Source organism: Tamandua tetradactyla, chromosome 4 (genome assembly GCF_023851605.1).
Source record: "Tamandua tetradactyla isolate mTamTet1 chromosome 4, mTamTet1.pri, whole genome shotgun sequence".
Classification (NCBI taxonomy): Eukaryota; Metazoa; Chordata; class Mammalia; order Pilosa; family Myrmecophagidae; genus Tamandua; species Tamandua tetradactyla.
Window position 1 is genome coordinate 41,033,917 of NC_135330.1, and position 14,859 is coordinate 41,048,775.

Below are 14,859 nucleotides of genomic sequence, written 5' to 3' on the forward strand. Positions count from 1 at the left end.
TAAATAACTTAGCTCCAAAAGATGCAGTGTTGGCAAACAAGCTTGAGCCATCCAGCTCTAATATTTTTTGTGCATTTTCCTTTGGTTTTATGGATTCAGGAATGAAATTTATAGCATATGATCTTTTTGAGAGTGGTTGTACCTTAAAGATATAGAAATGACTGAGAACAGTTACCACTTGGATTTATCCAGTTAGCTCACAGTCATTTTGCGATCACCTGAATGCTGTACTTCATATTTGTATTTCACAGTTGGGGTTTCTGTGACCACTTGCCAGTCACTGGTAGTTCTGTCATTGTCCCCTTTCACACAAGAGCAAACTTATATTATTAAAATGAAGTTTTTTTTAAGAAGTGGGTGATTATTAATATACTATTTTATGACAGTTTTATAATTATTATTTCTTATCAATAATGTTTTATAACAATGTGTTCAGTGTCCGAACTCAAGAATAAATAATCTAGTTTAGAAGAGGAATATTTTATTGAAAAAATCATCTACTGACTGCTAACATTTCAACAATTGTTTTTCTTGGTGTTACATAAAAATATTCAGATTAACACAATTTATGTCAAGTCTAACATGGTTCTAATAGATTTTATAATTCTTGACAGAATGGTACTGTATTAGTTTTCCTATTGCTGCTATAACAGATTACCACAAACTTAGTGGCTTAAAACAATGAAAATTTACTACTTTACAGTTTTGGAAGTCAGAAATCTTAAAATCAAGATGGGCAGGATTGTGTTTCTGCAAGAACTCCAGGGGAGAATTTCTTCCTCCCCTTTTTCAGTTTTTGGAAACCATTTGCATTCCCTGTCTCATGGCCCCACATCACTCTTCTTGGATCACTTCTCCCTTTCTGACTCTGACCCTTCTCCTTCCCTCTGATCACATCGGGTCCACCAAATAATTCAGGATATTCTCCCCATCACAAGATCCCTTTTGCCATGTGAAATGCCATATACATAGATTCCCAGATTAGGATGTAAGCATCTTTGGGGAGCCATTGTTCTCTCTGCCACAGGGACTTTCAAATAAAAGTATCTAAGCCATTAAGATGTTAACATTTTAAATGCTGATTAATGTTAAAAGATTAATATTAAATAATGAAATTAGTGAAATTTTGACAGGGATGAAAAAGCATATTAAAAATCTTTCCTGGTTTGGAAGGGGCCTTTTTCAAATAATGTATGCTGCCAGGAAGACTCAGGGAGTGGGAGTTGCATCCCCTTTCCCTCCCCTCAGTTATGAATCACTGTCTAGGAGAAGTAATTCTAATTGGAGTGTCTTGTGCAGATGAACAGTATGGAGATCTAAAAAATGTTTCAGAAATTAAATTAAATTAAATTTTAAATTTCTAAGACCTATCAGTAAGTTGAGCCATTAATTTTATTTAGATAAATAATACCCACACATTCCAAATGCTAATAATTTCTGATCGTAATGCCACTAGGTTACCACTGCTAATGTGTTACCTGATTTCACAAAATGTCATGATAAGTAGACATCTCTGGGAAATTTTATAATTTGCATCAAAGATCCAAGTTTTGTCTTTATTTGGTAAGTTCTCTTGCCATTTCTTTTCCTCCAACTAATTGGAGATCAATTTTTAAAAAAGTCTTATCAGGGAGCCTTCAAATACATCTGTAATGCATCTGTGGGCTTGGCCCTAAATTATATGTTTAGTTAAATTTTATTGGATGTATGCATGACATTGATTTAAAAAAAAGTGCTGTGATGACATTGCCAAGATATGACTTTTATAAGGAAAATGCCACTATAATTAGAGTAGGAATTCTTAGATTATAACCTTAACTTTTGGAATATTTATATCAGTTCTGGAATTATTTCCATTCTTCATTTAAATCACTGTCTCTGGGAACAGCTAGAAGTTAGCTTTCCATTGAGGGAATGATAGTGAATGTGCTGCACTAGATAAAAGTCAAGTGGACCTTAATGAGTACACTCCGCAGTGGGTTGCTTAAAAAAGTTCCACAACCGAGTGTCAAATAATAGGGCTTTAAAGGTAAGAGTGGTCATAATTGAAGTTGTGAAAGTTCTTTCCCCTAGTAATTGGCCACTAGCTGACGGAAGTTATAATGCCTTTGACTGACTTATTACTTTCCACTGCCAACCCAAATATTTCAGCTTCCTAGCTGTCCAAGAAATCTACATTTTTATCTTGTTACTTCATGTGATCACTGAATCCTAAAAAAATATTCATTTCAAAATCTCTTCCCAAGAGAAACCTTTTTTCCCAAGGAGCTGCGTGTTGAGTTGGTCGTATTATAAATCATCAATTTTTGACTGTTGAAATGACCTTGCAGTAACACACTTAATTTGGTGCCCTCATGCCAAGGACGCAACTCAAGAAATCCTGATGAGATTTTTGGTGCCAGATTCTATGTTACAGCTCCTCATAGGAATGTCCTGAGTGTGGGGATCTCTCCTGATTGCTTCAAGTTCTCAGGGAAATATGTGATCTCTGTTTACATTGATAGTTCATGAAGAGGGGCATGCTTAGCTCATGAAAAATAAGAATTTTCTCACCTCTTTAATCCTGAAAAATAGCTGCTTAAAGAACCACAGTCTGGAATTTTCCCTCTTACATTGCATAGCTGATGTTTGCTTAGTATATGTTTAAAATGATATACTAAGTAGCCTCAATAAAGATTATGGATTATGTCTGTCTTGTTCCCTGTTGTATCCCATGGTCTAGCACATAATAGGCACTCATTAAATATTTGTTGATAGACTAAATGAATAATGTTAGTGGTGACTACCATAGTTATGCTTCCTTATTTTAAACTAAATGTTGAAAATCATTTAGTCATCTGTTTAGCCTTTAACATTCCAAAACTTCAATTTCCTTCTCTATAAATATGACTAATTATATTTATTTTACAGGTTGTTTTAAAGATTAGTGATAAACACTTAGCACATAGTATATATTTATTAAATGGTAGGAAATATTATTATAAACAATTATAAAGGTAACAATTACAATTTTAATTTCAAGTTGTTCTGCAAGTGAATTAGACCTTTGAATAAAAACTTCCATGTGTTTAGAGTATTTGAATTAATCACACCCAATTTATGAATTGTTTTACTATTCTTGAACTATTTATATTAAAGTATAAATAAGGGCACACTATAGAAAGTATATTAGGCCATGTCTGAGATGTGACTATTAGATAATATCATCCTGTTTAATTTTTGTGGAAAATACAGTTTTTGTTTTAAACATAGATATAGGACAGTCAGTGCAGAAAATAAACACTATACCTAATAATTTTACCAAGTAAGTGTTTCTACTATCTTTTGGTCATTTCTCAAGCTTTGCAGTTTTTAGAAATCGCACAGAGTCAAACATGAACTGTTTTGGCCACATATAGAAACAAAACAAAATAGTATCAACATCAAAACAAATAAGCACAGTGCCACAGTACCTGTTATAATGCTTAACACAAGGGGATTACTTTATTATTATTATGAGCTGAATTGAGTGGAACAAAAAACTCCTTCCTAAGCAAAAAATCGTCTACTGCTGCTATGAAGGGTAAGCATGGTTAGGGTTTGGTCAATAATTCAGAATGACTCATGTCAGTGAATAGTGCCGAAACAGAAAAAAGTCAATTGGCTGGGATGTTATCACGTGTGTGGGAAGAGAAGTAAGTGTTCTAAAAAAAATAACAACTGAAATGACTAGGTACAATCTTCCTTTTGTTGTCTGAGATCTCTAGCAACTGCAGGTTGTTCTAATGGTTCAGTGCTCTGAGCTTCTGGTTTGGTCATTTACTCTTTTATTCAGCAAGTGCATATTGAGCCCCCACGATGTTGTGGCACTCAGCGCAGCTCTGAATATGGTGAAAAACAAGGTGTCCCTTCACCCTTTGGCACAACAGTCTTGTGAAAAGGCAGAAATGGATTAAATGGTCAAATTAAACAGTTGAAAATATAAAATGCAACTTAGAGAGTACCCAAGGTACTGAAGGTTGAATTAACTAACCAGAGGCAGGGTTAAAAGGAAGAACACTCTAGGGAAAAAAAAGCCCCTATAGAATAAGTGTGCAAGACAAATAAGAGAAACTAAAAGGTGTGGAGAGGTAGTCAGAAGCCGGATGATGTGGGGTATCATGGACCATGTTTAGGAGCTTCAACTTTGCCCTAAGACTGATAGGAAGCCATTGGAGGGGTTTAAATGATGGTAGGTGGTGTAATCAGATTTATGTCTCAAAAATAACACATTAGCTCCCAATGGAGAGTGGGTTAGAGAGTTCACAGTGAACGATTGAAGAACTGTTAGTGGCTCTTCCATAGTCTAGGTCCTCTAGGAGATAGAAGATGGCATTGTTAGGACAAAGGTAGAAAGATAGAAGACCTACTTAGTAGGTGAACGGATAGTGTTTGGAGATGATGGGGTAATGATAACTGCTTAGTTTGTGGTTTGTGCAATTGGGTGAACCGAGGTGCTTTCCATAGAGATGAGGCACATTGGAAGAGAACCAGACTGGAGGATTGATAGGTTGAAATAGAGGTGCCTTGGGGGGACATTTCAGTTAAAATGTAGATAAGGCACCTTGATAAGTGAAATCTTGTTGGAGATGTACAGTTTTGGGGCCATCATTGCATAGAGTTTAATTGAAGGCACTCAATTAAACTATACTCTCATCTAGGGAGAGTATAAGGAAGATGGCCTAGGAATGACCCTTTAGGAACTTCAAAATCTTTATTGACCAGGTAAGAAAAAATGAGCATGCAACTGAGAGGCTCAGAATAAATGATCAAAGAGGAGGGATAAAAACAGGAAAATGTTAGGTTAGGGTCACCAAGGAAAGAGGGTTTCAGAAAAGAGGGGTAGAGCCAAATGTTGAGAGATCAGGTAAGATGTAGACTGAAAAATGCTTAGTTGATTTAGCATCATGAAGGTCATTGGTGATCTAGAGCTGCTTTGGTGAAGTGTTGACAGGGCTGGATTTGACTGAGACTTCAGAGGGAGATAAGGAAGTGGTGAGCATAGACAAGTATTTTGGTGTTTGTCCAAAGAGGGAGAAGAATAAGGGGAACAGGGAGGTGTTTTTTTCTCATTTTGTTTGTTTTTCATTTTTAAACTGTAGAAAATTGAAAGATTTAAAAGCTAATGGGGGTGCATAGGTGGTTCAGTGGTAGAATACTTGCCTCCCATGCGGGAGACCTGGGTTCGATTCCCGGACCATGTACTCCCCCCCCCCCAAAAAAAAAAGCTAATGGGAACTTGAAGACTGATTTCAGGATCTTTTCTAGTAATTTAAATATGTAAAGTATGCAGGAAGTATTTTTGTTAGGGAAAAAGAGAATACTGTTTTTTTTTTTTTTTTGGCATGGGCAGGCACCAGGAATTGAACCCAGGTCTCTGGCATGGCAGGCAAGAATTCTGCCACTGAACCACTATTGTCTTACCCCCCCCTTTTTTTTTAAAGCGTACTTTTCCCCCTAGAGTAAAATAACTGATTGTTGCAGAATAAGAAACAGGAATGTGTAGGACAAAATAGATGGATATAGAAAGTTATAGAAGTCTTGCAGGAAGTGAATTTTATTGGTTGTGGTTAAGGTTGGTTATGATTTTATACTTTTATAAGATTTTTGATAGTTTTCTTATCAGATGCATCTTCATATAAAACAAGAATTTGGTTTCACTGTTAAAATGACAATGTTTTCTTAGATTATTTGTTTGCTTTTAATGAGAAGCTATAAAAAGGTTTTTAAACATCTGGGTAATCTGCCTAGATGACAGAGATTCTATGTTTTATTAGACCAATATACTTATTGATACGTATGTTCATTATGACCTTCCTTATTGTTTTAGACAGTGCCTCCTCACTAAAAAAAAAGTCTTTTTAAAATCATGTTAAATCCTCTATTTACTTGCAAATTTTTATGTCACCTTGATTAAATAAAGAACCACCACCACAACAAAAAGCTAATGGAAAGGCGAAGGATTTAGCTATAAACAACACAGAGATTGAATAATCCAGAACATAAGGCTCTTACTGCATGTTTAGAATTAGGTTTTTCTCTTTGGCTTCTGGATTTGATTGTTTATTTACATCAAAGTTTAAGAAGAGGGATGTCAGAATTTTCCATGAACTTCTTGATACTTCCAAAGTAACATTTACCCAAGAAAAAGTTTCTTCTTTATTAAATGCCTTCACTGTAATTAGCAGAAGCAAGAAAACAAGGAGTAAATGACCTCGGGTAGTAAAAATGGTAAGATAAGGAAGAAAAGGAAAGTTAATTTCCTCTAAACTTATTTTAATTTTTGTAAACCCCTTCAAATATATAATTTTTGACATTTGTGTAATTAAAAGTCATTTTCATTGCAAACACACAGTAACTTCAGTCCGTAGAAGAAAGGGGGAATATTTTTCTGTGGAATTCAGGCAACATCTGGTCATTTAAACTGAAAGATCTATTATATTTTTTCTTCAATAGCCATTTTTTGTCCCAGACAGTTTTATCTTCCAGCAGGATTTGTGGTGGGAAAAAGAAAGCAGTTAAAAAGTAAATCTCTAACAACTAATGTTCTACCAACATTTAAAGAATGCAGCAGGAAGATGAGAAGCAGAAAAGTCACTTTTCTGGGATTAAGTAGAATTCTAGTTGTTTTAAAATTTCCTTACACTTCAGACACTGCTTTTTGTACAAAAAACTTATTTTCCATTTCTGTTAGAACCTTCTTATCCTCTCCTATAATACCCACTAATTAGTTGTGTGAATTTAAGTAGGTCTACCCTTTACTTTTGCCACCTATAAAATAATAGGATTGAAAGAGATAATACCAAGTTTCCTTCCTACTCCAAGACTCCAGCATTTAGCAAATTTTAGTCATTGCTTTTTGGCTATCACTCAGTTGATGTCCTCAGAATGAGTCTTCTTGGATTCTTTAGTTATCTGTCAACAAAAATAAATTCTTTGTCCTTATTTCTGAAATATCCTCCTTTGTGCCCCAGATACATGAATTGGTACCAAAAGAAAGATCATTTTTATTCATTTCTCTGCCCCACCCTACCCTCCCATCTCCTCCCAAATCAACTGGATTGCAAAATGTTTTCAAAGTCAGTGTGTTTTTAATTGTGGGAAGATGGCAGAGTAGGAAGCTCCAGAATCACCCCTCCACCAAAACAGTCCAACTGGCATGAATTGTCTGAATCAGCTATTCTGAAATTCTGGAGTATAGTGGAACGCTATGCAACATCTAAAGAGGAGCAGGAGGAAGAAGCTGGTAAATTGCAATAAATACCGGTGAGTTTCACCCTCTCTGTACTAGCTACCATCCCCTTTCCCCAGCCTCATGGCAGAGAGCAGTGGGGACTGGAACTTGAGCACCTAGTGCAGCTACCTGGTGCCAGGGTGGGCCTTAAAGACGTAGTTCTTCAAACTCTGAGTGTGTGTGATCTGATCTCAGATCTCTACATTTGATTTAGCTACTTTATGCCACTGGAGGCCAGCTCTGAGGGCAGCCATTGATTCAATTCCTGGCAATAGAGGAATCTTATAGAACGAAAGCAGTTAAAGGGCTGCATTAACTGGGCATATGTTGAATCAGAAAAACGCAGTTTCAAAAGTCATGGAAGAAGCTCTTAGTGTCCTTGCTGGACCCTCTCCCCACATTGCAGAGTGGAACCAGCTTGCACTCCCATTGTGAGTCCCTTGCCCTGTTCAGAAGGAGCAGAGTGAACCTTGTGTGAATACTGGGTTATACGTCAGTGAAACTTTGTTGGGTGGAAGTCTGAGGGACTGAGCGAGGAAACCTGTCTGGGGCTCTCCCTCCCTGACTTTGTCCTTGAGGGCAGAGAATCAGTTTGCAGACAGCTGAGACAGTGTGAGAAGCATTACGTTGAAGAGGCTTAGGACAAAGGATTACCTGCATTAAATCAAAAGAGACAGGATGGGGAGGAGTTCTATTTCAACTCCAAAAGTTGGGGGCTGCATTCACTCAAACTCCTGCAAACTGTGAACAGGGAGAACCTAAGGCCCCTAGGAAGCATAAACCCTGAAAAGAAGCCTACTTCATGGCTCTTGTACCCTATAGGCTCAGAAAAGACAGAAAGGACCTTGTATTTTCCAGTAGCATCAGGCTGATCTTCTTGACAGGAAAATAAGTTCTGAAGGAGTATGCCGGCCAAACCTCAGGCAATTTGCCCAATAGTGTAAGTGATTTATGCTTTGGCTTGTTTAATTTGGTTAGCTCCTGTTAGTCAAAAAAATCTCTGTCATACCACTAGCTGGATACAAACTTAAAGAACAGACAACTTAGGAACTAAATCCAAGAGTTAACAGTTTAAAATATTAAAATGTACAATTACAGTGCACAAATATGCACTATGAGAGTTCTGGAAGAAGGAAGAAAGAAAGGAGCAGAAGGAATATTCACAGCAATAATGGTGGAAAACTTCCCAAATGAAGTGAAAGACATTCAAGAAGTCAATGAACCACAGACAGGATAAACTCAAAGATAGCCACTACCAGACACATAGTAATCAAACTGTCCAAATCCAAGGACAAGTAGAGAGTTCTGAAAACTGCAATAAAAAAACAAAAGATTTATGTCCAAGGGAACCCCCAAAAGATTAAGAGCCAACTTCTCATCAGAAAACATGGAGGCAAAAAGGTAGTGGTAAGAAATATTTAAAAGTGCTGACAGAAGACAATTGCCAACCAAGAATTTTATATCTGGTAAAACTTTCTTGTAAAAATGAGGGAGCGATTAAGACATTCCCAGATAAACAAATGAGGGAGTTCATTACCACCAGACTTGGCCTACAAGCAATATTAAATGGAGCTCTTCAGATTGAAAGGAAAGGACCCTACCCAGGGATCAAAGCAGCATACAGAAAGGAAGACCTTGTAAAGGTAACCGTATAGGTAATTATAAATACCAGTACTATTGTAATTTTTTAAAAAAAATTTTATTTGAGAAGTTGTGGGTTTACAAAGCAGTCATGCATAAAACACAGGATTCCCATACACCACCCCATCAGCAACACTTGCATTGGTATGGAAAATTTGTTGCACTTGCGAACACAGTTTTTGTGATTCTACTATTTTTTAACAGTAATTATGTTTTTTATAATCATGAAATATTATTAAAGTAGTACCTTAACTATTGCCCACAGTTTACATAGGGATATTTTCCTCATATTCCTGACATTATTATTATTACTACTATCATTTTTTTCATGAATGTCTTCATTTTATTACTTATCTGCCCTTTACACTGGATAAAAGGGGTGTCAGTCACAAAGTTTTTATAATCACATGGTCAGATGATAAAAGCCATATAGTTAAACAATTTTTATTAAAGATGAAGCCTGCTGGATTACAGTTTAGCAATTTCAAATATTTCCTTCTGGATATTTTGAAAACCTAGAAACTAAAGTGAAAATCTAAACTAAAATGAAATAACTACATAATGTTCAGTAGTAATGGTCATTTGTTAAATCCTAACTTCTTAGTTATACTTCCTCCCTCTCATTTGATCAGTCTCTCAATCTTCAGGGATATCTGGGCAATGATCATTTCACCTTCTTCAGGCTAGAAAGGGGTGTCAACCTTATGGGGTAGAGGAATTAAACTGGTTGATAATTCTTGGAGAGTCTGGTGCCTCTGGGTTTTAGGGCTTATCTGGCATAGGAACAATCTGGAGGTCTTCAGTTTCTGAAAAAATAAACTTACTAAGTAAAACATTTATAGAGTCTTAGATAGAAAGGCTATTCTTTAGAGATTTCAGAAATACAGTTAGTTGGGGCTTGTTATACTGTGGCAATTTATAATATCTAGCTGAAGCTTGCATAAGAGTAACCTCCAGTGTAACCTATCAACTCTGTTTGAATTCTCTTAGCCACTGAAACTTAATTTTGTTTCATTTCTTTCCCCCCTTTTGTTCACAAATCATTCTTAATCACATAATGCCAGGGCCAGATTCATCCCTGGGAGTGATGTTCCATGTAGAGGGGAGGGTAGTGAGTTTATTTTCAGAGTTGGCCTAGAGAAAGAGGCCACATCTCAGCAACAAAAGAGGTTCTGTAGGGGTGACTCTTAGGCATAATTATAAGTAGACTTAGCTTCGCTGTTGCAGAAATAAGCTTCATAAGGGCAAGCCCTGAGATCGAGGACTTGACTTATTAAATTGGGAGTCTTTAAAGCTTGAGAGACTATCAAGTATTCCCTAGCTGGGGAGGTTTAACAGTTCCACATTATTTTTCCCCAGTCCCTCAAGGGGACTTTGCAAATAATTTTTTGTTTTCTGCCCAAAATATCTCAAGATATTTTTAGCTATTCAGGGTATCCTGCCATTCCAAATAAATTTGATTATATTGTTTTTTTCAGTTTCTTCAGAGTGAGTTCTTGGAATTTTAATTGGTATTGCATTGAATGTATCAGGGTATTACAGTAACCTCCGCAGAGTAACAAGATCCCATTCCCTATTCTAGGTTCCATGTAATAGGGTTACTTAAATATACTGACCAGAGAGGTTAAATTAGATAGTGTGCTACAGAAAATATAAATTTTGGAAAAAACAAACATCTCTTCCTTTGGTCTCACACAGACATTGTAGTTTTAAAATGCAAACAATATCAATCTTTACCCCGTATTCTGATTTATCTTAATCCTAACCAGTTCTGCTTCATTCTTAATCTCTAATTGAAATATGATCTCTCTTTCAGTTTCTTTAACAGTTGCTGTATGGAGTAATGCTGATTTTCCCAGCTACAGAACTCTAACTCTGAGTCTCATGTGTTGCATAGATACCTAAAGTTCCAGGGAACTATTAGATTATATACAAAGAGTACAGCATCTCAGAATTTAGAAATAACAGTTAAAACTCAGGAATAAATGACTGCTGTAAGAGCTTACAATCCAGGAACCTTTACAATGAGCCTTATTGAACTTCTGTACTCCTTAACCATCCTTGCCCACTTTCTATCTCCTAATAATCTATGCTCTCAAATTCAATTCTCAGTTTGCTCATTATAGTTAGTTTATATTACTGAGACCATACAATATCTGTTCTTTCACTTCTGGCTTATTTCACTCAACAAAATGTACTCCAGGTTCATTCACCTGGTTGTATACCTCATGAATTCATTCCTTCCTGCAGCCTCACAATATTTCATCATATGTATAGACCACAGTTTGCCCTTCTATTCATTAGTCAGTGTACCCTTAGGCCATGTCCATCCATTGGCAACCATGAATAATGCCACCATAAACACAAGCGTGCAGATGTCTGTTCGTGTTCCTTCTTTCAATTCTTCCAAGTATATACCTAGTAATGGAATTGCTGAATCATATGGCAGTTCTTTACTTAGCTTCCTGACTAGCTGCCAGAGTGACTACACCATTCTACATTCTCAACAGTGGATAAGTGTCTGTATTTCCTTACATCTACTTCAGGCCTTGTCATTTCTGTTTTCTGATAATGGCCTTTCTAGTAGGTGTGAGATGATATCTTATTGTGATTTTAATTTGCATTTCTGCAGTAGTAAATGAAAGTGAGCATCTTTTCATATGCTTTTGAGCCATTTTTATTTCCTCTTTGGAAAAGTGCCTGTTCGTGACTTTTTCAGTTGGGTTGTTTATCTTTTTGTTGTTGAATTGTAGGATCTCTTTATATATTCTGGATATTAAACTGTTATCTGATATGTGGTTTCAAAATATTGTCTCCCATTGAGAAGGCTGCCATTTTATTTTCTTGACAAAGTCCCTTAATGCACAAAAGTGTTCAATTATGAGAAGATTCCATTTATTTATTTAATTGCTTGCTCTTTAGGTTTAAGGCCTAGGAAACCACCTCCTAACACAACATCTTTATGATATTTCTCTACATTTTCTTCTAAAAGTTTTATTGTCTTAGTTCTGATGTTTAGATGTTTGATCCATTTTCAGCTAGTTTTTGAATAAGGCATGAACTAGGGGTGCTCTTTCATTTCCTAAGCATCATTTATTGAAGAGACTGTTCTGTCCCCTTGACTGCACTTGGCAATCTTATCAAAAATCAGTTGTCCATAGATGAGAAGATCTGTTTCAGTTCCATTCCATTGGTCAGTATATCTATCCTTATGCCAGTACCATGCTGTTTTGACCACTGTAGCTTTGTAATATGCTTTTAAAGTCAGATAGTGTGAGACCTCCTACTTCTTTCTCCTTCTCAAGATATTTTTAGCTATTCAGGGCACCATGCCTTTCCAAATAAATTTGATTATTGTTTTTTCAGTTTCTTCAGAGTAAGTTGTTGGGATTTTAATTGGTATTGCATTGAATCATTCAATCAATTTAGGTAGAATTGACATCTTAGCTATATTTAGTTTTCCAATCTGTGAACACAGTATGTCCTTCCAGTTATTTAGGTCTTCCTTGATTTCTTTTAGCAATGGTTTGTGGTTTTCTGTGTATGGGTCTTTTATAGCCTTGGTTAAATTTTTTTCCTAAATACTTGATTTTTTTGTTTGCTATTGTAAAGGAATTTTATTCTTGATTTCCTCCTCTGACTGCTCATTACTAGTGTTAAGAAACACTACTGATTTTTGTGCATTGATCGTGTATCCTACTACTTTGCTGTATTCATTCATTAGCTCTAGTAGCTTTACTGTGAATTTTTTTTTTTTTGATTTTTTACATACAGGATCATGCCATCTGGAAGCAGTGAAAGTTTTACTTCTTTCTTTCCAATTTGGGTGTCTTTGGTTTCTTTCTATTTTCAATTGCTCTAGGTAGAACTTCCCACATGATGTTGAGTAGTAATGGTGACAGTGAGCAGTCTTGTCTTGTTCCTGATCTTAGAGGGAAAGCTTTCGCTGAATATGATGTTAGCCATGGACTTTTCATATATGCCCTTTATCATGTTGAGGAAGTTTCCTTCTATTCCTATCCTTTGAAGTGTTTTTATCAAGAAAGGATACTGAATATTGTCAAATGCCTTTTTTGCATCCATCAAGGTGATCATAAGCTGATTTACTGGTGTGATGTATTATCTTAATTGATTTTCTTGTCCTTAAACCTTGCATGCCCGGAATAAAACCCGCTTGGTCATGATGTATAATTCTTTTAATGTGGTGCTAGATTCAATTTGCAATTTTTTTGAGAAGTTTTGCATCTATATGCATTAAAGAGATTGATTTGTAATTTTTTTTCTTGTAGTTTCTTTGGCTTTGGTATTAAGGTGATGGTTTCATAGAATGAGGTTTATAGCTTTCCCTCTTCAATTGTTTTGAGTTTGGACAGAATTGGTATGAGTTCTTTCTTGAATACTTGGTAGAATTCATATGTGAAACCACCTGGTCCTGAACATTTCTTTTTTCAGAGGTTTTTGATGACTGTTTCAATCTCGTAACTTCTGATTGGGTTGATGATGTCTTCTATTTCTTTGTCTTTTTTAATCAAATAATTGGACAACTTTTATTACATTCAAATGCTTCAGAATGTACAATGTGATACTATGTGTGCATCACTTAGGTTAAGCTATAATCTTCAAAATTTGTTAATCAAAAATACCCAACTCAGCACTTTTACAGTATTCTAATTAGTAAGTCCATACTGTAGCTGCTAGAAGTCTGTATAACATGTATACAAAAAGCAATAAATTTCAAAGTACACTGCAACAATTAGTTATAGGACATATTACAGAGTTTGGTATGTGTTACAACCTCACAATTTTAGGCTTTTATTCCTGGCTGCTTCAAGACACTGGAGACTGAAAGAGATATCAATATAATGACTCAGCAGTCATCTTCACTTGTTAAATCCTATCTTCTCCACCTTCTCCTTTGATCTTTCTCCCAAACTTTATGGGTATTTGGGTTATACCCATTCTAACTTTTTAGTTTTGAAAAGGACTGTCAATAATATGGGATGGGGGATGGAACTAGTTGATGTATTACAGAGCCTGGCACTTCTAGGTTTCATGATTTACTGGCCTAGGGACATATCTGGAGGTTATACGTTTCTAGAAAGTAATCCTAGTGCATGGAACCTTTGTAGAATTTCAGATAAGGCCCCAGGTGTTCTTTAGAGTTGGCAGGAATGATTTTGATTGGGATTTGGCAAACCATGATAAATAGCAATATCTAGCTGAGGTTATGTAAGAGTAGCCTTCAGAGTAGTCTCTCGACTCTATTTGGACTTTCTCAGCCACAGATACCTTATTTGTTTTTGGTCAGGAAGGCACTGTCATCCCATGGTGCCAGGGCCAGGCTCATACCTGGGAGTCATATCCCATGTTGCCAGGGAGACTTTCAGACCTGGATGTGATGTCCTACATGGGGTGGAGGGTAATGATTTTAGTTGCAGAGTTGGGCTTTAAGAGAGAGAGGCTGCATCTGAGCAACAAAAGAGGTTTTCTGGAAGCAAATCTTTGGTGTAACTATAGGTTGGCTTAGCTTCTCTGCTACAAGAGCTTTAAGTAGCTTTACAAGAGCAAATAAGCTTTTCAAGAGCAAGCCTTGAGATTAAGGGCTTGTCCTATTGGAAATCCTTAATGTTTGAGGTAGTATCAGGAGTTTCCCTGATGGTAAAATTCAATAATTCAATATTTTTCTCCCATCCCTCAAGGGACTTTGCCAATACTTTTTAGTTATCTGCTCAACATACTCTGAGATGTATCTGGGCATTACAGTAAGCTATAAAGAATTATAAGCCCTCATTACCATTCTGAGCTCCCTCTGTTTGGCTTGCTTAAATGATCTATCCAGACTGGTTGAGTTAGAGTTTGTGCTGAAGAAACTTTAGGTTTTGGACAGAATTAACCTCTCTTCTTTTGGCCTCATAGAGTAGGTTCCAAAATACAGTTAATTTTTTCCTTATGCCTACACTGTGACC

At 36.2% G+C, this 14,859-nt stretch overlaps 1 protein-coding gene and 1 non-coding gene across 4 annotated transcripts in view; both read left to right on the plus strand.

The window, feature by feature from the left end:
• Positions 1 to 14,859, plus strand: part of HMCN1 (hemicentin 1) — a 531,301-nt gene that overhangs the window by 50,724 nt on the left and 465,718 nt on the right. The gene's annotated exons all lie outside the window — the stretch shown is intronic.
• Positions 5,152 to 5,222, plus strand: TRNAG-CCC (transfer RNA glycine (anticodon CCC)). Its single transcript has one exon. It is a non-coding gene; the product is annotated as a tRNA-Gly (tRNA).